Source organism: Podarcis gaigeae (assembly GCF_964106915.1).
Source record: "Podarcis gaigeae genome assembly, chromosome: 1".
Lineage (NCBI taxonomy): Eukaryota > Metazoa > Chordata > Lepidosauria > Squamata > Lacertidae > Podarcis > Podarcis gaigeae.
In genome coordinates this window covers 52,444,940-52,471,662 of record NC_139678.1, presented here as the reverse complement: position 1 = coordinate 52,471,662, position 26,723 = coordinate 52,444,940, and the positions used below count along the sequence as shown (strand labels likewise).

Here is a 26,723-nt window from a genome sequence, read left to right as displayed (position 1 = left end):
GGACTTTACTGTCTTTAGAGTTGCAGACTTTGGGCACTTCCAGACTGTTTCTATTTTTAGATGGGATTCAGTCACATACTGGCAAATCCAGGTTCTATAATTATAGCTTAATGATTTGTACAACAAACCCACTTCTCCAAAAGTTCAGACTTTTGGTGATAAGGAAAGGGATGGGAAAGTGCTTTGATGCTTTGATGCAACTAACCCCTCAGCAAACAGATTAGGATGCATGATCAATAAATAGGTTGTCTAGAAACACCCCTCCTTGCTTAAGTGTGCCCTGGACCTTTGGAGAGACTTAAAATAATTATTTGAAGGGAAATGCACAGCTAATGTGGAACTTTCTGATTGACGACTTCATTAACAGTAGGCAACATTTGCACCCTTCTGATCCCTAATCATCTGAAATAATAAAAAGATTTTTTGAGAGTTAAAGGTAGCAAAGATAGATATCAAATGATGGTAACAGCTGACTTAAGCATGATGGTGCTGTGATTAAACCACAGAGTCTAGGGCTTGCCGATCAGAAGGTCGGTGGTTCGAATCCCCATGACTGGGTGAGCTCCTGTTGCTCGGTCCCTCCTCCTGCCAACCTAGCAGTTCAAAAGCATGAAGCGCTGCTCTGATTCGCCAGAAGCAGCTTAGTCATGCTGGCCACATGACCTGTACACCGGCTCCCTCAGCCAGTAAAGCGAGATGAGCGCCGCAACCCCAGAGTCGTTCGTGACTGGACCTAACGGTCAGGGGTCCCTTTACCTTTACTCTCCTACATGTTTATTACTTGTACAATTCCATGAACTTTTTGGCAGCTAGCTATTCTGAACCAGGTTCTGTTTGCTCTCTTTTCTTAAAAATATTACCATGCACTTGGCTGTTTGGAGATGCTTCGTGATGATGTTGTTGTTTGTTTAGTCGTTTAGTCGTGACCAACTCTTCGTGACCCCATGGACCAGAGCATGCCAGGCACTCCTGTCTTCCAATGCCTCCCACAGTTTGGTCCAACTCATGTTTGTAGCTTCGAGAACATGATACGTTTCATGATACGTTTATTTAAAAGATATTTTGGCTACCACGTCATAGCCGTAGGGATGGTTTGAGTTGTTTTATTTTATGTTTTGTATTTGATCGAAAACTTTGTATCTCAATAGTCTAAGTCAATATTTTGGATAGTGTGTTATCCACATGGTTTCTGTTGGCTAATATATGCAAGATAATTGACCATTTTGTTTATTTTGTTTCTAGTGAAATGAAATTTATTGTTTCTAGAACAAGAGGTGGGGAAAGAGATTTTGCTATATTGCATTTTGTAGGCAACATTGTACTTCAGTCATCTTTGAGATATCAACATCAGTCAGATTCTGGTAATAAATATCTGAGACAGACATCCCATTACCCTTCTGTGAAATATTCTGGAACAATGGAGCTGCCTGTACTTACATGTAATCATGACTACTGAGACATATTTTTTTCTGTCTGTGGGATGTTCTGTTTCATAGAACTGCAGGCTTGAGGGCTGCAGTCACCATTGGGCCCTCCAGTGAGCATTTTAAAAGTTATTTTTTACCACTGAACAGTATCTTTATAGCAGCTACTTTAATCTTTTTCTGCTGCTCCAGTCAACCACTCTTTGTTTTCTTACTTTTGATCGTTCTACTCTCAGACAAATTAAAAGGATACTGTGTCATTTTGCTCTAAAGTTTGTGGCAATCCAGGGTAGGGAGAAAGAGAGATGATTCAAAGCTTGGTCTTGGGGATCAAGTGGGTATATTTAAAGCACAACTATGGGAACAAAGATTCTTGGAATAATGTGGTGTTCATATTTGTTGCCACTTTCATCCTTGAGGATGAGAGCTGCAAAATGTGTAAAATTTTGATTGGTTCCATATCTCTTGGTGGAAACGGTTTGCCCTTAGCTTGGTTTGGCATCCCCCATCCCAAATATACCAATATACAGGCAATCTTTCTGTGGGCCACTGGCAGAGGAAGAAGAGTGTGGGGGGGGGAGCGCACCGCCCCCGGCAGCGCGATCCCGGTAGAGTGCCATTGCTGCTCCACCCCCCCCACGCGCTGGGTGCCACGTCCTTGCAGGCGGTGTGCCCCGCCCCGAGGATGCGCGCCAGCCCACCCCCCGGTGCTGGAACATGAGGCTTCGCCACTTCTGTGAGCTGTTCTTTGCCAGATTTGACCTGGGCAACTTTGTGTTGTTGTTGTTTTAAAAAACATATGAGCTGGATAAATCACCAGCAACAACCAAGGATTTATATGAGATTACAAATAACTCATACAGAAAGGACTGACTGGCAGTTTACACTGAGATTGAAGAAGTGATGACCAGCGAGCAGAGTGTTGGGTTTAGAGGAGAATTTAAATTGCGGGCAAGGCCTAAATGCAATTCATAGCCTTGGGCTTTTTCAGCTTTAGAACTTCATAAAATAAGAATACCATGGGTTTAATTTTCAGGATTGCTACAAAAAACTATGAGGGTGTTGTATGTTCACTGAGCCATAGGAATAGTGTGAATTAAAAATCCTCAGCCTTGTAGAGCTAAGAGGTTTTTCCCCATCACTCTTTGGAGTTGATAATGTCACTGAACTCTCACTTCCAGGTATGAGTTTCCAAGCAAAACCATTATAAATTAGGCAGGGCTTGCCCATCTCAAATGGTTGGGGGCAAAAATAAAATTCAAACTTTGGAAGTGTAGTGGGCAGAAGATATTTTTTAAAATATGCATGCATGTTGGCATCTGTCTGTCTCGAAAGACAATGGAGTATGCCTCCGGGGGTGAAGTCAAACTGCTGGAGAATCACAGTGCCTGCTGTGGCTGCAGAGGCTGGTAACTTGTAAATACTACCTCCTGCATTGCTTTTGCAGCACTTAAGTGACCTCCCCTGTGCAGTGTGTATGGAGGTTCACATGATGAGGAGTGGGGGGCCCCGCTATCTTGGGATAGTGCAGAAGCTGGTTATTACAGTACAGTTTATCTTTATTCACCAGCTTTCCTGAAAGCATGACTTATATCTTCCATTATTCATTTCTTACAAAAGCAAACTTACTCTCTTGCCTTATGCCCTGCTCGGTCTGCCTCAAAACCTGGGATTGCTGCAGTTTGTTGCCATCTCCTCCTCTCTTTGCATTGCTCTAGCAGCCACAGTCAGGATTTATTTCTCACACATGCCGGAGGTTTAGCATCTAGCATTTATGACATGGATCATGGCATACAGTGGAATATGGGTGCAGTCAAAATCCATATGCGCTTGGCTTTTCCTGAATAATGCAGATTTGATTCAATGGGAATTAGGATTAATACTGGATTTAAGTTTCTCATAGTTGGCTGGCAATAACCTAATCTTCTTAAGGGTTGCAGACAGGCAACATTTCTCTGAATGTGTTTAACATTTTTAAAACCGATAAGAAATTGAAATTTGATACTGAGGGACTTCAACCCCAGAGCCATCGAAAATGCAGCACTTTACACTGCTATCTTTAAGGCAGTCTTTTAATTTCCTTAATATATGACATTCACCTAGGTTCCTATACTAGGTTCCTAGTACACACTTAACAGTAATATTTGTTCACTTTACTTTGTTGGAGTCTAGTGCCTGTGATGACTTTCAGAATCTGAATGGATTACATTTTTCAACTTGACAAAATGTAATCTTCAGATGCAGACAAATGCTTGCATCAGGGCAGTGAATGCCTGGGTGTTACTCTTTTTGATTGGTTGTTTCTGTAGCTCCTGGGATTGTTAATGGCCCTTAGTACAGAAAGATAGTTCCATGTGAATCTGGGTCTGGCATGCACACACAATGAGTGGAACAATTCAGTTCTCCTCCCCCATCGTTCTGCCCGGACACTGAGGTCCAGCTCCAAGAGCCTTCTGGCGGTTCCCTCACTGCGAGAGGCCAAGTTACAGGGAACCAGGCAGAGGGCCTTCTCGGTAGTGGCACCCGCCCTGTGGAATGCCCTCCCATCAGATGTCAAAGCGATAAACAACTACCTGACATTCAGAAGACATCTGAAGGCAGCCCTGTTCAGGGAAGTTTTTAATATGTGACATTTTAGTGTATTTTTCATCTCTGTTGGAAGCCGCCCAGAGTGGCTGGGGAAACCCAGCCAGATGGGCGGGGTACAAATAATAAATTATTATTATATTATTATTACTCTTTTAGTTTTTCTAAAGTTTCTCAGTTTGGTCTTGATCCATCTGGTCATGGCTTGGAGACTGTGCCTAAGTAAACAGGGTCTGAGGGCTAGTGTGGAAAGCATCCTGGATTAAAGTTATTATTTTTAAAAGTTTACAAAATTTTGCTTCAGAAAATACAGTACCGTTCAGGATTTGATGCTCTATATGTATCATATGTACAAGACAAGTATTTTTGTGTGCATAATTCTACCTGTAACTAGTTAGACTTTTGGAGGAAAAGCTAATAATACACAGGCAGCTTGGACATTAGTGGACACTCGGTGTTTTAATTCCATTCAAAGCAGATTACTCCTCCATGAGGAAGGGTAGGAGAGGAACTGGACTACCACAATTATTTTAGCAAATAAATAAAGTAACAACTTGATTAAGATTTGAGAGCTACCAACTTCCAGTACGCTCCTGGTGTTAATCTGACTCGGTCTCTATACTGCCAGCATCCACTCCTTGTTTAATATGACCAGGAAAGTGCTAATCATGTCCAGTTGATTTGGATTCAAGCAGAGGTGCCCCAAGTAAAGCTTGGTCTGGGAAGAAAAAGCACATTTGGAGCTGCTGATTAAAGCAAAGGAAATCTAATCACGTTGTTTCTTTCTCTTTTTTAATCCTGGTCCACAGAAATTAGTTGTGAGAAAAGATCGAGGGGGAAATAGGAAGATAACTGCAATTCCAGTGGAAGGAAAGGAAGTCATCACCAGGACACAAGGTTTGCCTATCTTAATTTACAGCAGTTGTCTTCAACTGGTCCAGACTTGAGACCCACCTCAGACACCCAACTTACAACATGAGACCAACTTTCACATTTTCATCAGGCCTGAAATCCAGTGTACAGAAAATAAATCTGCAGAACATCCATTTCCCTTAGGTAGCAGTTGTTCTTTGTTAGATGCTGTAGTTTTTGGGTGTTTATAGGTGGGCAGATTCTCCTATTCTGAAGCAAAACAAAAAGTATGCCCCTCTTTCATTTTGCAATGCCTTTCCATTTTATGCATTCGTTTCATTAATAACTAAATAAAAACTGGTTAGTTTTCTCTCCAAACTCACATTGAAATACTAAGGTTGTAGTCATGTGAACTTACTTGAGAGTAAGTTTTGTTAAAATGGGGGGGGGGGGAGAAGCCACACCAAGGCTTTCCCCACTCTATGCCCCACCCTTCTTCCCCCCATTGCAACTGCTAAGCCCTTTTTCACACACACACACACACACACACACACACACACACACATTATGAAGCACCCAGCTTCTCTTTTTCTTCAGCCTCATCTGTACCTAGGGTATCACTTTCACTTATATTCCCACACTGCTTCCTTCCCTCTACTTTTCTGCCAACCCCTTGCCCAAAAAACCTTGCAAGGCTCCCTATGTGAAAAAGAGGCTCCTCTGAACATGTGCAGAGTGTCTATCTCTTCCCCCCAATCTTCTTGATATTCTCAATTTTCCTTTCCCCATGCCCTCCCCCAGGATTCCCCTTTTGGCACACACTCACCATTTGCCTGTTGGGGGTTCTTCTTTCCCCAGTTCCTCCTTTGGTACATGCCCATTAGGCCCCCCCCCATGGTTTTATGTCCTTGGTACAGCCCACTTTCCCTTTTCTCGCCCTTTCTCCCTCCCCTTCTGGTAAACCCTACTTCCCACCCACCTTTAAATACCTATGATTTAGAGGATTTGGTTTTATTTGTTCGAAGAGCTAGGCTGGATCTAGACACATCAAAGAAGCGTTTCAGTTAGACGTTTTGTAAATCTAAACAGGGAAAACAGATAGAGAAAAACGGGATTCCATAGTGCCATCTGGTGGCACAACGTTATATTGCATATAAATCACTTTTTCTTTACCAGTTTAGCTGAGTCCCTAGTTAGCACTCACCAGGAGTAGTGTACTTGTGATTCTGACATGCTTTTGGGGCTGCAATCTCAAGTGAGTAGAAAAATGTTTCAGTGATTAAAGTTCTGAGATCTGGTAACCTAGACATACATTTCCTATTTGGAAATTGATCAGGCATGTTCAGTGCGTATAATTCATAGCTGGATTTTATGTTAATTTCACAGGATGGATTAGGATGTGAACAAGTCAATGCAGTGTAAGTAGTGCACATTTCCCCACAGAAAGTGTCACCTAATCAATACCAAACAAATTAGAATTCAGCTTCCCTATTGATCCAGTAATAAATTATTATAATGAAAACCTTTCGGGAAAGAAAACATTTTTTGGGACAAGTTTTAGACTCAAACTATAATACTATGTTGAATGAGGGAAAAAATGGATTACAAGCAAAACACGTAAAGATTCCACTACTGTTTTCTATTGGAACAATTGGTTAATAACTATGTGACACAGCAGACACAGCATTTGTTGATTTTTGTTGCTGCTAATAGGCTGTAGGCAAAACGGATACAACATTGTATTGTGGAGCAGAGAATTGTGGAGTATTTTCAAAATAAATTGAGGATAATTCTTGACATACCTAGATGTTTCCATATGTATTTCTAGTGACCAGAAACTGATAAAATATCTGGCAAATCTATTATCATTAGCAGAACTTTCAGTTACTGGTTAGGCTGCAATCCAGCATCTGCCCCTCTCCTCCTTACATCAGGCTGTGTGTGGTTTGGATTGAGCAGGGACACCCCTCCAACTGTGTCTGCCGGCCCAGCTCTCCTGCAGGACATGTACGGAGATGGAAGGCCTGCTGATGGTATCCCTGTCAGTGGAATCTGGTGGAAAGTCATAACATGGGTCATTCCAACAGAGGGGATGCCACCAGTGGGCCAGCCGGGGATCTGCTGGATTCTGAGCTGATCTCACAGCTAGTGTTGACCTGGAGATGGCCTGATCTGCTTCCCCCCACCTGTGGCTGCCTTGAGCGGCTGTGGATGCATTGGAGGCTCAGTTGCTTTGCAGAGTCTTAGTGGCAGCAGCAGGGAAGGCTTTTACATTCAACTACTCGATTAGCTAAACTGTGTTTCTTGGAGCAAATTGGAGTCAAGTTGTCAAAAGGTTCCAATTGGCTCCAAAGTGTAGTTCATGAAGCTCAGCATTATGGCTTTTCTCTGGCGTTTCCTCGCTCTTTGAACCCTCTTGCAAGCAAACAGATTTTCAGTACCTGGGTTTGTAATGTCTGTTTTTATGTGCCATCACAAGTAATAAGATAGCCACTTAGTATGCAGTGATGTAGGGGGAATTTTCCCTTAGTGGCTGGAGTCTAAGAGAAGAAGAACACTTGCAGAGGAGAAAAAGCAGTTTATTGAGTATTCAGGTGGGGTGCAAGGAAGCACAGGCCACACACACACACACACAAAAAAAAACCACGTCTGCAAGATGTTCTGCACAGGGTAGTCAATCACAATACAATTATTATCATAAAGAAACTCCCCCACCCAATAAGTTTCTACTTTGTTTCTTACACCTGTGCAATAAGCCTATTTACTTCATAATTTCATTGTGCTTAAACAAGCAAATAGTTAGCAAGTGACTACTTATTTTTGGCTACTACTTTTTCATGGCTGAACATGCTGATTATAACATCTATGGGTTAGAACAATGCTGAATATATGCCTTTTCGTTAGAAAAACAGAAATAACCTAATGATCCGTTTTTGCTCTCCACCCACATTGATTAAATATAAATTTGAATTTGAAACTTATTACTAATCCTGCTCTTAGAAATGCCCTAATTCATCCAAAGATGCAACGGGTGCCAACTGCAGGACTTTTTCTTTCTTTTTGTAAGGAAAATGCCTTATCACTTCAGACTCTGCCCTCATGGCAGTGATTCTGCACAAGATGTACCTTATTACTCATTTTTGTACTGCTTACAAAATTCTCAAATTCACCTCTTGAGGTAAAAACTCCAGTTGGTCTGAACTGAAGAAAAATTGATTTTCTGCTGGCTCCTTGCAACAGTGTGACTCAGCAGTAGTGCAAAGGATTTGCCTTGGTAGCTTCGAAAGTGTCACCTAATCTCCTGCCATCTCAGTAGCATGATGAATAAGTAAGACATTATTGCTATTGTGAATATTCTTTTTAAACTGTAATTGCTATTCCACATTTTGTTTTTTGTTGTGACCCATGGCTGAAACAATAACAAATGACTGGCTGATTGGCCTGTTTGGCTGAGGCTGATAGGAATTTAAGACCAACATCTTTCCCAGGTTTGGTCAAAGGCCAATCATAGACAATTTTAGGATTATGTTCTGTGAACATTAGATTTGGGAGCTAGAAATATGTTTTTCTCATGTTTCTATGTCTTTAGGTTTATTTTCTTACTAATTACACCTGACAAACAAGTGTGCGATTTGAAGCAAAACCTTCAATATAAAAGATGCGGTCAGTGAACCCATGTGCTTAGTTTGTGGAAAACTTTTTTCTCTCTTGATAAAAACCCTTCTGCTTCCCACAGCAATGTAATGACACATTTTGCTTAAGTTGCAATCATAATCCTGTTTGTAGCAAGCCATAGCTGACACCACAGGAAGTGTTATCATTATCACAGAGTGTGGAGATTCCATTGTTCTTTTACTCAGGGAAAAGGACCAGAGACAGGAGAATGAGAGGAAACTTGTTAACTTCTTAACTGCCTTTCTGGATATGATTTCAGTGGAGCAGGGTAAAGGGGAAGTATGGTTTTCCTGCAACAAATCAGATATCATACAGTTAATTTTTGTTGAATAATCAGATCTTCATAAAGCAGGTGGTTCTTAGTCATTTTTCTACAACACATATTCCCTTTGGTTCAACAGTCCTTTCCTAAAGTTTGGAACCTCTTATCATCACTTTTAATTTGTATACCGCCTTTCTATCTTACAATACAAGGTGGTTTACAAGGTAAAGAAACAAAGAATGTACACCTTATAACAATCTAATGCAATACAAAAATGTGACAATAAAACATAGCTTTAAAATAAACAGCCTACATCAAATAAAGTAACATTCAACAATCATTAGAATAGTATAGAATAATAATATCAGCATATAAGAATTTAACAGAATTCCCCTCTTAACAATTACAACAAGTTATTTCTAAACTACAATCAATAAAATAGATGGCAAACCACAGTGCATAAAATAATACAATACAAATTGAGAAGTAGGGAAGTAACACACTCCGTTACTTCCGGGTTGCCGCGGAGCGCAACTCGAACGCGCTCAACTCGAAGTGTATTCAACCCGAGGTATGACTGTATACTGAACACAGTTCGGGGGAAGGAAGATTCTGTATAATTTACATCTAACTAGTACGTAAGTACCAATATTTATACCATAATAAATGTATATGTGATAAAATGCCTGAGGATATTTGTTTCTAGTTGCTACTTTAATTAAAAAATGACATAACCAGGATGAGATAAGCATCTCAGTGGTTGCTTTTTACTCCCACCCCCTGGAGATACTTTAACTAGGAAATGTAGCATGATTGACAATTCTTGCAGACTTCAAAGACCCAACAATCAGGGGCTTCACAGGAATACTACATCTGTTTAAAGTAAAGTTGAAGGAAGGAGCTTTTTCACCCATCAAATTACTTCAGAAAACACCTTGTTTGACAGTGCCTAAGTTTGCTTTGCATATAAGCATTTCAATAGCAGGGACAGATTTATATTATGACACTGAGGCAGTGATCTAAGGGTAGAGGAGTGGAATGCAGGGTGCAGGATTTCTCCCCGCCCCGCATTCCAAATTTATGTTAGACACCAGGCAAAAGGCTCCTGTCACTTATTTCTGAGTTGGGAGTTCCTGCAAAGGTTTTAGTTAAATTAGTTGTTTAAGAATTGTGGGTTCTCTAACATTATTTTATCTCCTGATAAAGACCTTTTAGACAAAAAAACCTGAAACGTAAATGCTTTCTCCTGCGTACATCTAGGGCAGTGGTTCCTAAACTCCCCCATCCCTCTGCAACCACTTGAAAACTGCTGATGGTTTTGGCAGACCACTTAATGATTTCCCCCCCTGCCTTTCGTAGCAGTTGTAATATTGCTGTGCTAGATGCTGTATGATCTTTAATTGTATTTTTATTGCTGCTTTTATTTCTTACATATTGTATTTTATTGCACGTTGAATTCAAATTCAGATACAACAAAACACAATATAAAAAATTAAAGGAACAATAAAAGTTAATTAAAAATCAATATGAATATTTAAAGCAATGGATATGCCATTTCCTGTCTTCAATCACAAATCCACAGACCACCTGAATTACAGACTGAAGTTTGGGAACCCATGACCTAGGTTGTTTTTGTTCACTAATGCTGCCTGAATGGCTTTCCTGCAATTGCTCGCAGAGGGCTTTTATTAGTTATCAGAGAAACTGCTCCTGCAATGACCCAGAAACAAGTGGACAGAGCTGAACAGGCCTAAACTAAGTGCAGTTAGTTTATCATTCTTTGGAAAGATTAGATTTATGAAGTTAAATATCAAGTGTTCCTAAGTGAGTACAGTGATACCTCGGGTTAAGTACTTAATTCCGGAGGTCCGTTCTTAACATGAAACTGTTCTTAACCTGAAGCACCACTTTAGCTAATGGGACTTTATAAACATAAGAGAAGGGTTGTAAATAGACTAGGTGTCCCATTCCTCAGACTATGTGAATACAGTAATTGTCTCCTCCTGAATTGTTGCATACTTTTTCAACTCTTGAGGACCAAACTTTTTTTTGTCACAGGAAGACTAAGAAATCAAGAAGAGAGATGTTTTAATATAGAATGAGCAAAATTTATTGACTATCTGAAGAATTATTGTAAACAGCGAGAATGACCTAAATAGAACATAAAGGATGAGTAGTAAATAGTAAATAGATATGAACTGGATATGCTGTGGGGAAAGATATAACATAAGTAGCTGCAGAAAGGGTGGGGTGGGGTTGATGATTGGATACCTTAATTGCATGTGTAAATTTAGATTTGTGATTCAACTGTAAAATGTGAAAATGAAAAATAAAATATGAAATAGGACTGGGGCATGGGGGGGGGGGGCGCGACAGGAAGCTTGGATCCTTTCTGACTGCCTCAGTTCTGATCATTCCCCCAAACACAGCTTGTTATTTGCAGTGGTAGGAAAAGATTCAATTGAAGGTTTCTTCCTACTGTGAAAAGCAAGTGTGGAAGGGGTGGGTTGAAGACTGATGCCGACTGGAACCATGCTCTGAGCTAAGCATTGAACCTTTGTCCTCCCCAAGTCTATGGTCCCAATCCAGTTCAATTGCTGCACCCAGCCGTTTGTTTGAGCCGTGCAACGAAAAATGCCATGTCTAGTTTTGCTCTCAGTATTTCTGAAAGGCATCCCTTTTCTCGTTTCATTCCCCTGCCCTGGAAACCTCTGATAATTGTAGTTCTGTGAGGAGGGGGGATGCTCGGGATCTCTGAGACTGCAGCACCCTCATCAAACTACAGTCCCTTAAAAAATGAATAATTGTATTTAAAAACAGGTGTGAGGGGAGTGTTATCTGTCTTGTCAGTGTTACAGTTATGCAGGCAAGTTATACAGCTTGGAGCCCACCAAACTTTGCAACCAGCTTGGTTCAGGGGTTGAAAGCATTTTCTGCAATCATGATTTGCAATGGAATAAGCTTGTAAATAAATAAGAGGGAGCACCCTGGCTCCTGCTCTTGCTAAGCTGTTTAGGCTTCATCTGAATAAATGTTTACTCTAGCCATATAAGTCTGGTGCTAATGAACCTAAATTCAAAATGCAAGGGATTCTGCTGAACGACTAATCCAAAGGGGCTCTAGAATCCTTCCTCTCAATAAATAAATAAAGCCCCATATATTAAAAAGTTTCTGGCCAAATAAATAACTGCTGTTTGTTCAAACAAGTGAAGCAGAATAGTAATAGCAGGCTTTTTTGTTTTTTAAAAAGTTGTGCTTGCTTTGTTAATGTATTTTAATAGGATTCTTCAATAAGATATGATGTAAAGCTCATGATAATTATTAATTCACTAGACAGTCAGACTGCTGCAAGAATAAAATGCACCTCTGTCTTCTGGCCTTCCTGATTGGCAAGGGCTAGATGTTACATTTGCTTTTAATGTTTCTTTTGCACTTGTCATAGTCAAAGGTTGCTGTTGTAGTTAGACCTGATTTTAGGGATGCAAGGTATTTGTATTTCTGAAAAGCTGGAGCTTCTGCTCCTACTTAAACTAACAGACACATAGCCAGACATCTTTGGATTTGTAGAATATTTTATTTTATTAACTCTGACCCATGGTACACCAAAAGTTAAATGGGGCTCGCTAGAAGAGCATTTGCTCTCATGCTATGTTAAGTTTCCTAATACCCCGGCCATAATAGGTGGCGACTTTAACGCCCGCACAGCAGCAAACTGGGACTCGCTGACCAAAGCCAAATGGTGGGTTACTCCAAACCTTGATAATTATGATCTGGAACATATCATGAGGAGAACTTCTAAAGACCACAGAGCAAATGAGGCTGGAGTACTCCTCTATCAAATGGCCATCCGTTTAAATCTGGTCCCATTAAATGGCACATGCCTCCCTGATATTCCTGGGGATTTTACCCATCTGGGCGTTAAATCAAACAGCGTCCTCGATTACCTGTTGGTTTCCAGGGATCTACTTAAGTGTATTTCCACCTTTAAGATCGAGAATGTACAATCTAGTGATCATCTTCCCCTTGTAGCCAAGCTTTCCCTGAACTGGCAGTCGGAGGCTCAAAGGTATCAGGAATTCTTTCAAAAAGAAATCCTTGGGCCCCATCCCAACATAGGCTCTGCCTCAGACGAGCATAGCATAGTGTTGAAATGCTTCCACCGTCTTACGACTGACCTTACGTCCTTCTTCAGGTTACCACCCAAAATATTAAATCGGAATGAATATACTTATGGTGCCCCCTGGTATAATTCTCAGTGCAAACAAGCAAGACAGCGCCTCCGTGCTATATATAATGTATATAAGACCTCCGGTGCATCTACTCTGCCAGCTAGTTATGCACAAGCCAAGCTAGTTTACAAACACACGCAGAAAATTGCCAAACGTGAGTGGCAACACAATCGCTGGCAGGCTTTGATTACTGCTTCAAAATCACACAGATCCAGGGAATTCTGGTCTTTGATCAACAGAAGGGTGAGGAAATACCCAAGGACAGTCATCCCCGCACCGACATGGGAATTGTTCCTGAAGAAATGCTTCTCACAGGCGGATGCTCCCTCTGCCCACCTGACGCATCTGTTTACCCACTTACCTATTTGGCCTCCCACCGATCCCGATGAAATAGCCAAGCTAATAGCTCAGCTGAAACCGGGTAAAGCCCCAGGGTCCGATCTGATCCCTGCTGAAGCCATTAAACTACACCCAAAATGGTGGGCTGGCATCTTGGCCAAAACCTTTGATGTAATCAACACTTCTGGCCTCATCCCCAAAATATGGAAGGAGGCCATTATAGTACCAATTCATAAAAAAGGTTCTCCAACGGAGCCGGAAAACTACCGTAACATCAGCCTCCTTTCGATCATAGGGAAAATTTATGCCAGCTTTTTGCTGACTAAACTATCGCGATGGGTAGATGAGACTAATCAGATTGGCCACGAACAAGCAGGGTTCAGAACTAAACGCTCTACAACCGATCATGCGATAGTTCTTTATCATCTTGCACGGAAGTACTCCTCTCCTCCCCGGGGCTACCTCTGTGCTGCCTTCTTAGACCTAAAGGCAGCCTTTGACAGCGTTCCTAGAAATATCCTATGGGAGAAACTTGCGAAACAGGGCATTGATAGAAGACTCTTATGGCTTATAAGTCAGCTCCACGAAGGTACCCTTGCCAGAGTGAGACTTACTCCTGTGGGCGACCTCACAAATTCGATACCAATAAACAAGGGAGTGTGCCAAGGATGTATATTGGCTCCCTGTCTATTCAACCTATTCATCAGCGACATGCGAGCACCCCTAGTTAACTCATCTCTAAGTACACACGCGCCTAGACTAGCGGACTACCGCTGCCCACTCCTTTTATATGCGGACGACGCGGTAATTCTATCTTACACATGTGTTGGACTAACCAGAGCTTTGAAGATCTTTGCCACGTACTGTCAACTCAACCAATTAACCATTAACCACGTTAAATCCAAGATTCTGATTTTCTCCAGAAGCCGGAGACTATACAAATGGAAGCTTGGTGGAGCAAAAATAGAGCAAGTTCTAAAATTTCAATACCTAGGAGTTATTTTTCAATACAATTTGGGGTGGAAAGCTCAAATTCAACACCTACTTAACAAGGCCAAAACTCTGTCATATGCGCTCCTCCGATTCTTTTTTTCGGATGGAGCTTTGCATGTTCCCTCGGCCCTAAAGGTGTTCAAGGCAAAAGTGGTTGCCGTGCTTGCTTACGCTGCCCCGCTTTGGGCTGTGATGACAGATCTTGCTCCTCTTGAGACGCTGCAAAATCAATTCCTACGCCGGCTCCTAATGCTCCCCCTGTGCGTAAGCAATGCAGCCATGCGACTAGAATTGAAGATCGCATCCTTAGAAACTTGCCTGTGGAAGCAAGTCTTCAATTATTGGTTATCATTGTGGCATAGATTACCAAACCACTACCTTGTCCAATGCTTATGGCGAGATGAATTCTCTAGCCTTTGGACTAGTAGAATTCATGCCAAACTCAAAACTAGACCAAATTACTGCTCAAAGACTGATCCGCCAAAGACTGGATGACATCGATCTACATCGAAATTATATGCTGGGGAGAGGTGTTTGTTCGCCCCAGAACATCGGGATCACTTTAACTTACTGCATTCCATCATACCTCTCCTCCCTTTTGTCTGTTGCCCATAGACTGGCCTTCACCAAAGCGAGGTTCAACGTTTTTCCCTCCAACGTCCTGAGACATAGATTCTCAAAGGGCCAAGCCCCCGCCATGTGTGAATGTGATAAGGAGACACTGGAGTCGCTCCAGCACATTATGTTCACTTGCCCCCTGTTCAATGTGCCACGGGCAAATTTGTTGGGACCAATCATACAGAAACTAGAGGGTACCCCACCAAAATTCCACCTTGCCCAAATCTTGCAGGATAAGGATACTCATACGACCCTGAAAGTGGCAAGGTTCCTGGTCGCTGTCCTTACCCAAAAGAGACGCCAAGGAGCACTACAAGCTAACTAAGGCGTAGTATGCCATTCTATCGTATTGTATTTTATTGTTATAGTGGTGTTTTAGCGGCTGTTTTTCCCACGTGCACAAGTTGTTATTTATGTGTTGTTTTAATTGTATGGGCCTACGGCCGTAAATAAATTTTGATTTGATTTGAGCAATCAAAGATCCTTCCTATGATGTCAACAAAGGCATTGTTTCCCAGAAATACAAATAAGGGTGTACTTTTAGTAACATCATCCAGGAAAATGGATATGCGAGACACCTAGAAATCAAAGCCATCAGAGCCCTATAACTTCCAAAGTCCTCCTAGAGAAAAGTAATAGATCTATGTGTGCAGAATCAATCCCCATGCTCTCCAGTTAAAAGCCATTGGATGGCTTGCCTTAGATTTTGTGGAGCCCCTTTTAGAGAGAGAGAGAAAAAACGTGTATCCAGACTTATTCCAATTTCAAAAAGTAAAATATAAGGTAATACTGGAAAAGTTCCCAAAGAACATAGGTTTAGGTGTAAAATGCCATCTTTTTAAAGTAGTGTTACCTGGTTTCTGAAATGCAGTCAGCATCTGAGGCCTTTCTTCGGGTTGCCTGTCCATGAAAGGTCTGGATGGTGTCATCATGAGAGTAGGCCTTTTTTCCCAGTTGCTCCCCATTTGTGGAATGCTTTCTCCAAGGAGGCTCATCTTTCACATATCTTTAGGCACCAGGTGAAAACGTTCCTCTATAACCAGGCCTTTGGCTGATTAAACAATCTATGAGCTTTTAAACGTATTTGTGAGAGGAGATTGTTGGGTTTTGTTTTGTTTCTTTATTTGTTTTGCTGTTATTTATGTGTTTTCTCTCTTCACTTTCAGAGGTCATCAATTTTTTTATATTTTTATTCTGTAAAGTGCCCAGTGATCATCAGATGAAGTGCAGCATATAAATTTAAATAATAATAATAATAAATTGATACTAGGGTGATGAATTTTCCACACTGCACTCTTTCTGCAGTAGTCCATTGAAATATTTAAACATTTCCAGCTGTTGCTGTTATAATGCACTTTCCACCTCCTATATCAGAAGTCAGTTGTCTTATGGCTGCATTTATAAAAAGGTATTTTTGGCAGTTGTTAGCCCTTAATGTTCTTCCACATTTTAATTATAAATGTGTGTATATTAAAATAACATTATTATATATCAATCTGAAAGTGTAGCACTCACTGTTTCTCTCATCCAACTTTTGTATCAAAGGTCTGGCTCTGTCCTTTATTAACAATAGCTATTTAAAAATGAAGTCTTTCTAATTGCATTTTTGCTTCTGCTGTTGTAGCGATTCCAAACTCTTCCCAAGGTGACTGCCTCTCTTTCCTGTGGTGCAGACTAGGTATTAATGTGGTTTGCTAAATAACTACAGGCTGAGTTACTAAAGGCATTTTTATTTTATAGTATAAAATCAGCTATTTTTTCCATAGCCATTAATTTCCTTTAAGTGCCCAGCAGTCCTTTCTTTGTATGGAGCTTTACAAAAATTATCTATTAATTTTCCATTTAACCTCTCTACTACAGAGGGGATAGTACTAGAGTCTATTGTCTGTGTATTCAGAAGTAAATCTCAATGAGACCAATGGAGATAACTCTCAGCTAAGTAAGTCCAGGATTGAAATATGAATAAATCTCATCCGTTCCTCAAACCTACAACAGAAGCAGGACTAGGGCTTCTAAATTTCACCAGTTCCTACACATCTGCTCTTGAATTTATTTATTTTTGGGGGGAGGGGTCAGCAAAATAGTCAAGTGGCACACTTAAGAAAGCAAGTGTTAGGATTTTCATTTTTCCCAAATTCTGTCTTATTTCACTCGGCTTTTAATTTGAGAGCGTTCTAGAGAATGAGTAGAAAACCTGCACAATCAGCTACTGTATTGACCTGAATATAAGCCTCACTTTCCCCCCAAATTCCAACCATGAAAAGTTAAAGTGCAGCTTATATTCATGACCTTATAGTATGCAGCCAGGAGTGCGGGGAAGCAGTGCCTGCCCCACATGGAGTCCCCCGTCCTCTCCCCCAAGGCCGGGAAAGGGGAGACTGAGGAAGGGAAAAGGCTATCGGCCATGCAGCGCAGCCCCCCCCCCCCTGCTCAGTATGCAGCCAGGAGCAGCGAGGAATGGAGTGGCTTAAATGTTGAATGGTCACTTTAAAATATGAAGGTTCATTATTGCTTCACAAGTTGTGTATGTCTTTATGGGCCAGGCCCAAGGCAAATAATGAGACCCAGTCTTACAGCTGTGAAACATAGCAGGGGCTGCTGAGTTTTGTTAATCAAGCTGTGTCAGCAATTGGGTACAGTATATAAGGAGCAGCACCTAGCTCTCCCATTACCCTGGGGGATGGGTTGGTGGTTGGGTCTGGTTTGTTGTTGATGTATTTAGTGTATAAGGAGTTTTTGTTTTTGTTATTAAAACCTTTAAGTTATTTTTGAGTCCCTTTTTAATGCATGGTCTCCCCAGCAAGCTTTCTGCAGCGCTGCTAAACTGCAAATAGCCAACATTATATTGGGTATTTTTTCTTTCTCTCTCTCTCTCTCTCTCTCTCCCCCCCCCCCCATTTTAAAGGTGCAGCTTATATTTGGGTGTGGCTTATATTTGGGCCAATATAGTATATCACGTGAACTATTTGTTGCTTGTTTGTACCACTTCAGATAGCATTGGGGGAATCAGATGTTTGACTGTTCATCCATACTATATAATTTTTTTAAAGTTTTTGCAGAAGTAGAAAAAGTTTCTACTCTAGCTTTCTTCCTTGCATGCTAGTTTTGTATACAGCATCAATTTTTAAATGGGCAGGCATTTGAGAGGGCTGTCTCCACTGGTAATCTGAAGTGATCCAGTCGTCATCTGAGGCTGCTGTTCATGTGGTGCAGCTCCCAGAAAGGTTACAGTCTTGTTGATAGTTCAGCTGTCAGAGGAGTCAGGACCTCCAAATCCTTATGAACCTGACTTCTAACATTGAAAAGTCATGTCCAAAACACTTGAAATATAAAGTTAGAAGGGTTTAGTTAGGGTACTCTGGTTTAAAAGTTATGGAAGCATAGAATTCACCCGTTATTTGGGGGAGGGGGTTGATTTAAATCATGATATCTTACAGGTACAGCATTCAATGGGGTTTTCTTTCTTTCTGGCTTCTCTTAAAAAAATTGAAAATATATGTCTTCACACACTCTTAGTAAAATAAACACATGTGCAGGGCTTCACAAATGATCCAGTGCAGGAAAAATATAGAATATGAAGCTGTCCATATCTTTGATTTCTTCCTGTACAGTTATAAGAAATAGGTTCTGATTCATGTAACCTTTTAACACCCAGTACCAGAGTGGTTATAAAAGAGACAGAGAGGAATACACATGGGCAGTCAGTTTGCTACATTCTTTGAAGCTGCATTGAAATTTCTCAGTGGCACAGCTCTAACAGCACAATTGTGAGAAAACTGAGCAGAAGTTTAGTAGTCTGCAAGTGGCTGGAGATACTTTCATTGCTTCTGCCAGCTTCTGTACAAAGATTTACCAGACTCTATTAGTGAGTGAACAGAAGGTTATCAAAGACTTCTCAGGTCTAAAATGTCACTAGGGAGTCCCTCCATGTATTTGAGGAGAAATGTGACATTAGTGAGACATTCGTCTGTCAGGAATGATCTGAGAGTGTGTCTCTCTGTTTCTCCTGGCTCCAGAAACTTTCCTGCCCCCCACCCCCTTGGGCACAGCAGTGAGAGATTTAGAGATCATCAAATGTTTTTTTCCATCTTGCTGTGAACCATTCTGTTTAGTGAAGAGGATGAATGACCAAGTTGCAGTGGCAGCAGAAGCCATCAGTCTTGCTAAATAATAATTCGCAGAGGCGTTGTGTCTAAGATTTATTTGCAAGGTCTGCTTCTTATCCAGAAGGGAAATGCAACAGTTGTAAAGCCTGCAAATGAAAGAATGAGAGGAAGGGGGAAATGTGCATTTAAGAGGCCTGGTCGTTTCATCCAGGGAGACAAAGGGGGGTGGTAGAAGAAAGGAAAAGTGGGAGAGACAAGATGAGCCCAGGTTTATAGAAGAGGCTCCTAGCTAGGTTTAAGCAAATAGTGTGGGAAGGCATGTGTCATTGGAATGTGATTGAACTGATTGTAGTATCCTAAAACCTGCTGCCACCTTAGGTGGGTGGAACCCCTCCAATCAGACTGCTGTTTGTGCGCTCTACGTGGGGCTACCTTTGAAGGTGACCCAGAAACTACAACTAATCCAGAATGCGTCAGCTAGACTAGTGATTGGGGGTGGCCGCCGTGACCATATAACACGGGTCTTGAAAGACCTACGTTGGCTCTCAGTACATTTCCGAGCACAATTCAAAGTGTTGGTGTTGACCTTTAAAGTCCTAAACAGCCTCGGCCCAGTATACCTGAAGGACCGTCTCCACCCGCATCGTTCTGCCTGGACACTGAGGTCCAGCCCCGATGGCCTTCTGGTGGTTCCCTCATTGCAAGAAGCAAAGCTACAGGGAACCAAGCAGGGAGCCTTCTCGGTAGCGGCGCCTGCCCTGTGGAACGCCCTCCCATCAGATGTCAAAGAGATAAACAACTACCTGACATTTAGAAGACATCTGAAGGTTCAGGGAAGTTTTTAATGTGTGACATCTTAATGTATTTTCAATCCTTGTTGGAAGCCACCTAGAGTGGCTGGCGAAACCCCGCCAGATGGGCGGGGTACAAATTATTATTATTGCTGCTGCTGCTATTGTTATTATTATATTCAATGATGCAGCCATTGCTCCCCCTGCTCTACAGGTTGTTTATCTGGTTTTGGCAGTGGTGTGGCTGTAGGAGCCGAGCTTCCCCTTGGCTCTTGACTATTGGCAGCAGGTGGGCAAAATAACACCTGCACACAACAGTATCAGTGGTGTTTTGGTGGATAGTTAACTTCCTTCACCTGGTGCTGACAAAGCCATTCTCTGTTACTTGCACTCTCCCCCTGATTATCAGCTTACCCAGTGGAGGCTGCATAGCTGGGTACTCCCTGCTTAGAGCTCCAAAAATACAGGGCATTTCGTTTTGAGGATTTAAGATGGCAGCTCCCTGTGCCTCTCAGTTTTAGTAGGTTGGAGATGGTGGGTAGGCAGGTGAGTGTTCAATTACATTTTGCAATCTGGCATCTACTTCAAGCGGCTCAGTGTGGCCAGACCTGGAACAGGTTTATGAGTGTTTACCCTTTGGGGGCATTTACCAAGCTGTTTCATGACATACAACATTGCATACAGCAATGGCAAATTATAGTTGGAGAAGAATGGCATCAGGTTATTGTCAAGTAGGTAGCCCTGTCCACCTGTTATAATAGCCCATGAGAAGTGGGATCCTGCTGGCTGGCTCCTGTTCCCCCATCCCTGTATTCATACGTATCCCCCTTTTCAAGAAGGTCTAGGTATTGTGAGGGTGAGAAAAGTATACAAGGCCATATTCTTTATTCTGGACTTCCTGTACCCAAATACTCTAGTCACCACACCATCTTAATTTCCTCCCCAAGAACACTTTTTCACAATCACTTTTATGTCATTGAAATAGCTAGCATAAACTTGCAGCTAACTGTTGAAACCATTTCTAGTTTTTCAAGCTTTTTAGTACAGCTTTTCACTGACAATGGAAATTAGAAATTGGAAACAAGGTCAATGGTCTTTGCATATTTGTTTCTTTCATACAAATTCAGCTGTGTATGAAAAGCATTGGCTCCTTTTGCAGAAGTAACAGATTCACCAGCAATTTTTCAGTCACAGTTTATTGTTAAATCCATAGGCCATGCCAAATCGCTTGCTGTTTGGGAAACCAAATGAGGAAAAATGCACACAGCTCTTTTTACATGTAGAGATACAAATATAATTCAGCCTGTGGGTAGAAAAGTTCAGAAGAGAAGTGAAAAACAAACTATAAGATCTCCTTTCCATGCTGAAAGCCAAATATGCCCAGAGGAATTATCTTTAATACAGAGAATGCCAATAACTTAGATTTGGACATTGGGACGGTTGAATATACAAACTGCTGGCCAATCCTTATAATTTCTGCTTCTGCTTACAAACTCATTTCTTTTCTCTTAAATTCCAGTACTAGGAGAATGTATGTTAGCTGGAAAGCTATAAAGCTCCGTTCACACCATTTCATGTGACACTAAGCAGATCCTATTGTGACACTTCAGTAAGCTTCAACTTGAAATTCCTCTGATCTAACTACTCACTGAGTTGCCTGAGTAATGATTACTTATCTCTGGGAGACTCAGTATACCCTGGATATTTAAAGATTATTTGTTGTTCAGAGATGTAGGAATTTGGAACCATGGGGATTAAATTTATTTGAAGTCAGTGGCGTGTGGTTGCCTCTTAAGCTCTGCGTTTGCCTGCTGTTCCTAACCCCGCATCATCTGAAATGTTTCATTTTTCTGTATCTCTTTCAAGGTGTTTGGTTGTATTGCAGAGTATAGTAGCTAATTATTAGCCAATTGCTTGGTGGGGTTGGGGAGATCCTATCAGGCTTGCATGGGATCAAAAGCACCAGTATCCTGGTGTCATTTGAGCTTTCAGAGTAGAGGACAGTTAGGACAACTAGAAATTTGAGGAGGGTGTGAGGAGAAAGAGACGAGTCCTCAGAAATATTTATATACATGTCTTTTGTAGTTAAGGAGGGAAGGTAACATAACATAAATTAGAGAACGGTGGTTAACCTCCACCTCAATTTTGCTTTAATTCTCTGCTTGGCTTCCTGTTCAGTTCCTAATGCACATGGCGGCATATATAAAGCAGCTGGATGAGGAGTAGCAGCAGGCAGAGACTAGAGAAAGGACTGTGAGTGGGATGTGTGTGTCCTTTTTGTATCCTTGGGCCTGGGAAATGGACCAAACCTGGAAATGGGTGTGTGGAGAGTGCAGCTGGATGGGACACAGCTGTGGGCAGCCTGAGGAAGCTCCAGCCACCTTTTTGCCTGCCCATAAAAAGCAAGCATACAGTGAGAGACCATGGTTATGTCAGCAGTTTCCAGAAACATTCTTTGTTGCAGCATTTTGTGGGTGAGCTGTTTCTTTGAATGTTGCGACTCAGGAAGGGTGGAGTCTCCTGCATCAGAGCCAGGAGGTCGAGACAGAAAGAATTACATACATTTACTTTACTATATTCATTATTCATTTGTATTACTGTAGCACTTGTATATGTTAGTGTTTATTTTGCATTTGTTGTTTAAGTTGTCTGCTGTTGCCTTAGCTTTCTGTACACCGCTTAGAGATTTTTATTTATTAAGTGGCATAGAAATGGTGGTGGAGTTGTTGTTAAGAGCGAAGCAAGAGCTTGACTAGCTGTGTGACTGTACAGGTGGCTGTTTGAATAAGTAAGTAGCTTGTTTTTACTTCATTGTGGTTGCTGTGCGGTACTACATATAGGAAATATCTTTTTTTTAAAAAAAAATTATTAACAGACCAATCAAATCAAATCACATAAATACCGAATTACAAAGCCTAATTTTAAATTTTTGTTGGGGGTACCCATATTTCAAGTTCCAAAAGGGATCCATTCCTCTTGTTGCTGCTGCTTTAAAAGTCCACAAATGTGTCCAAATAATGTTCACAATTCTGTCCAGTCCTTTCTTGCTGTTTTCCACTTCTCTTCTAGTTGTTTTCATATATTTTTTCCTTTCTCTTTGTCTTTGTGGCCTCTGATTGTCTCCATAAGTAGGTTCAAACAAATTTGTATTCCTGTGTGGATTTTTCTGTTCGTCCAAGAGTCAAATTTCAGACAGCAGCCGTTTTCCATCGCTTCCATAAAGAAAAACTTTCTTGCTGTCTACTCATTAGCTTTTCACAGGTCTGCCCCTCTTTCTCAGTCCTCGAGGAGGTTCTACCAGGAATCCAATATGAAAACAAAGCTTCCTCCTCCCGATCATGAATCTTTCGACAGGACCTGTCAAAATGGTGGTTCCCTTTTTGTTGCTGTGCCATCAAAAGCCCTTGTTCTTTTTCTTGATCTCACAAGCCAAACTTTTGGTAGTAAATCATTTCCACACAGTTTTTAATCATCCTGCTTAGGTCGGTTATGCCACGGCTCTTTTTGAGGAGGGGTTATTGATTAATCACATAGAAAAGAAAAAAATGTTTCCCCCCCCCCCATCCAGTCCCGCTCCGGCATACTGAACCTGGTGTATTTTCTTCATGTTGTATTCCATTAAGTCCAACCCGTTGTTCTCGTTTCACAGAGGTCACTTCAGTTAGCAGTCTTCACTCCCGTTCTTCACTTGAAATGTGTGCATTTGCTTCATTTCCAATTATATATATATCGAGCTGATGCAAACCAGTGCACGATCAGAGACAGCGTCCGGGAGAGCCGGATCCACCTGAGGGCTTTGTGTCTAGTGCCCTCACCCCATTCTTTTGAATCCTGGGGTGAATTAGCAGGCAAGGCAGCGTTCCCCATACCCTTGGGGCAACGAAGGGAGGCTGCATACTCCCATATCAGCCTCTTAATTACCTTGTGTGGGTCGGAGAGGTGTTATTGTCGGCCATCTTCCAATGCGCCCCCTGGTGGCCCCCCATATAGGAGAATATCAAGATGACTGGATGTAGAACAGGCCTTAGCAAAGCCTTTCCAAAATAAGGGCATGCCCTAACCTGGACATAAGTCTGCAAAGCTGGGCAAACATAAAGGTCTGCCACTAGATAGCAGCAGGACAAACATCTGGCACAGGAACCCTTTTCGGAAAGCAGTGGTGGTGGAGACAGCCTGCATAGAGCTGAGGCATATGTTTTCAATAACTGAATTGAAATATATTTAAAAAGAAGTAGCTGCATCCTCATCCCATTTTTGGGATACAGTAGAGCCAGGTCATTCTGCTCAAATAATGCAACTTCATTCGAGATAAAACACATTTCAGTGAATGAATGTGGACAAAAGGTGCTCCCCATGTATCACTGTGAAGGCTTTATGGGGAAACAAATATGAAACTACAGTATTCTCCATTTTTATCAGGTAGTTCTGGGCTGCTATGTTTTCCTGGTATACAGACATTGAGAATTATATGTTTCCGAGAATTAGGGCCGTTATTACGTGGCAGGTGCTGCTAATAATTTCCTGCAACATGTGAGGTGAGTTGTACTTTGATTTGTTTTTCTTTTCCAAATGCTGCACAGCTGTGGCAATGTTTTGCTGAAAAAGACTTGAGACTAATTGCCTCATATTTTTAATTAATAACTGATGGATTCTGTCAGTCAAAAAGCCTTTAGAACATCAGTCTGGATCCTTAGTGATTTAAAACCTGGAAGTCCTACTTCTAATTAAGAAGCAGGCTATTGGAAACCTATTCCATTATGATTAATTATGGCTATATATTGTTTCTTCCTGTTTGTTCTCACAGTGCCTAGAAACTAACACTTTTCATGAAAGAGGATATGAAATGTTACGTTATAATGTGGTATTTGGGTATATTTGTCCACTTTTCTCCTTCCAAGTCCATCAGTTTGAGCATTTTGTGGAAGTGGATTAGTACCCCCCAAGGAAGGCAGCAACAGCCTTCTGCAGAATAGATGGCTTCAAAATATCCCCCTCCTTTTTTTCTGACTGCTGCATGTCTTCACAGACTTGAGGCAGGCTCCAAGACTTCAGAGTAGAGGATACTGTGTCTTTAAGCTGTACAGTTCTGAAATGTTATGACAGAGCATCTCACAGGGGGATGCGGTTTCCATGGCAACCCCACACTGTAAGATAAGCAAGCAGCATTTATTTTATTTTTTTTAAGGTTCAGGAGTAGAGCAAGAGTGAGGTGATCTGTCAGCAGGCAATACTTTGAACAGAGAAAGCCATTTCTATTAATCCCATGGCCCCAGCTGCTTTTTGTTTTAATTAGTGGGCACTATTAAGACTTGAAGGAGTGGGTGCCTTTTACTATGAACATTTTTTTAAAAAAAAATCTTGGCAAGAATCTCTTCAGTTAAAGGAATAGGGTTGGTGGGAAGGTACAGTGCTTGCTTCTCCTGTAAACATGCATCTTTAGTGAGATTCAGGGAAACAGCAACCTATTTGGGCCTCAGGTAGTTTTCCTTGGCTGTATGCAGGAATTCCATGTGGAACAAAGTGATCTCATGCTGCAGCTTCTGTGTTCACGCAATCCCAGGATGCTCCCATGTTGCAGAAATTCCCTCTCTGGCTTTCCTAGAAATTGAGATGCCATTGGAAAAGTACTCATGGGGTTCAGCCATTGTCCTCCAAATTGCTATAGGGAGATATTTTGTACAGTGGTACCTTGGTTCTCAAACTTAATCCATTCCAGAAGTCAGTTCCAAAACGAAGGTGTGCTTTCCTATAGAAAGTAATGCAAAACAGATTAATACGTTCCAGACTTTTAAAAACAACCCCCAAAATGGCAATTTAACATGAATTTTACTATCTAATGAGACCATTGACCCATAAAATAACAGCAATAATCAATGTACTGTACTACAAAATAAATAAGACAGTATTGTAGATGATAAAAATAAAATAATTTTTTTACCTGTATTGATGATAGTCATTCTTTGGATGGGAGACTTTTATCCATTTCTGCAATCAATCAATCAGTAGCTGAACTGGGTTCCACATAGTCACAAAAACAAATTAACCAAAAAACCCTCAAAAACAAAAATGCAAAATAGCAAAAACAAAAGCACCAAACTTAATCCGTTCCAGAAGTCTGTTTGACTTCGGAAATGTTTGAAAACCAAGGTGCTGCTTCTGATTAGTGCAGGTGTCCCGGAAACAATAGCCGACAGCCACATCGGACTTTCAGCTTCCAAAAAAACATTTGAAAACCGGAACACTTACTTCCGGGCTTTTGTTGTTGAGGACCAAGGCGTTCGAGAACCAAGGTACCACTGTAAATGTAGCTGCTTGGGAGTGAGAAAGGGTGAGACAGATAGGTAAAAGAGGCCCTTGTAGTATGTTAATACTCTGGAGTGACTTCAGCTCAAAATGAAAGGCTATTGGCAAAATTAGAGAAATTCTTCAGTAGCAGTTAATCTGCCAGTCTCAGATGAAACTGTTACTGGTGTCTTGTAAACACTGCTTGTGTAGGAGTTCTGTTACAGGCAATGTTTTGACAAGATTTGCTACTGTCAAACATTCCTGTGTGTCAGCAGAAGAAATCAATGTATTAAAAGCAGCAATATACTGTTTCTTTGCAACCATTTTCTGAATCTTTTCAAGTATTGAGGAGCTTGTCATGTTCAATGTAAATTAATAATAATAATACTTAAAAGGAATTGAGCAGCTGAGGAAATTGTTGGTCTTTTGGCCAAAAATATGTTACACATAAAAATTCCCATATATTCAGCAATTTGCCACAAACACAAAAAAGCAAACTCATGGCAATATCAAAACAAAATAAAAAAATTCCTTCCAGCAGCACCTTAAAGACCAACTAAGTT

At 41.2% G+C, this 26,723-nt stretch overlaps 1 protein-coding gene across 4 annotated transcripts in view; it reads left to right on the top strand.

The window, feature by feature from the left end:
• The window catches only part of TSPAN18 (tetraspanin 18), a 174,081-nt gene that overhangs the window by 33,714 nt on the left and 113,644 nt on the right, over positions 1-26,723 (top strand). For 2 of the 4 annotated variants that reach the window (XM_083752865.1, XM_083752866.1), the window contains exon 2: positions 4,820-4,907. The exons of 1 other annotated variant lie outside the window; for it this stretch is intronic. The gene's annotated coding sequence lies outside the window, so the exon portion shown is untranslated. Of the gene's footprint in view, positions 1-4,819; positions 5,067-26,723 lie in introns of all 4 variants that reach the window. One more of the 4 variants, XM_083752867.1, reaches the window with a different exon arrangement.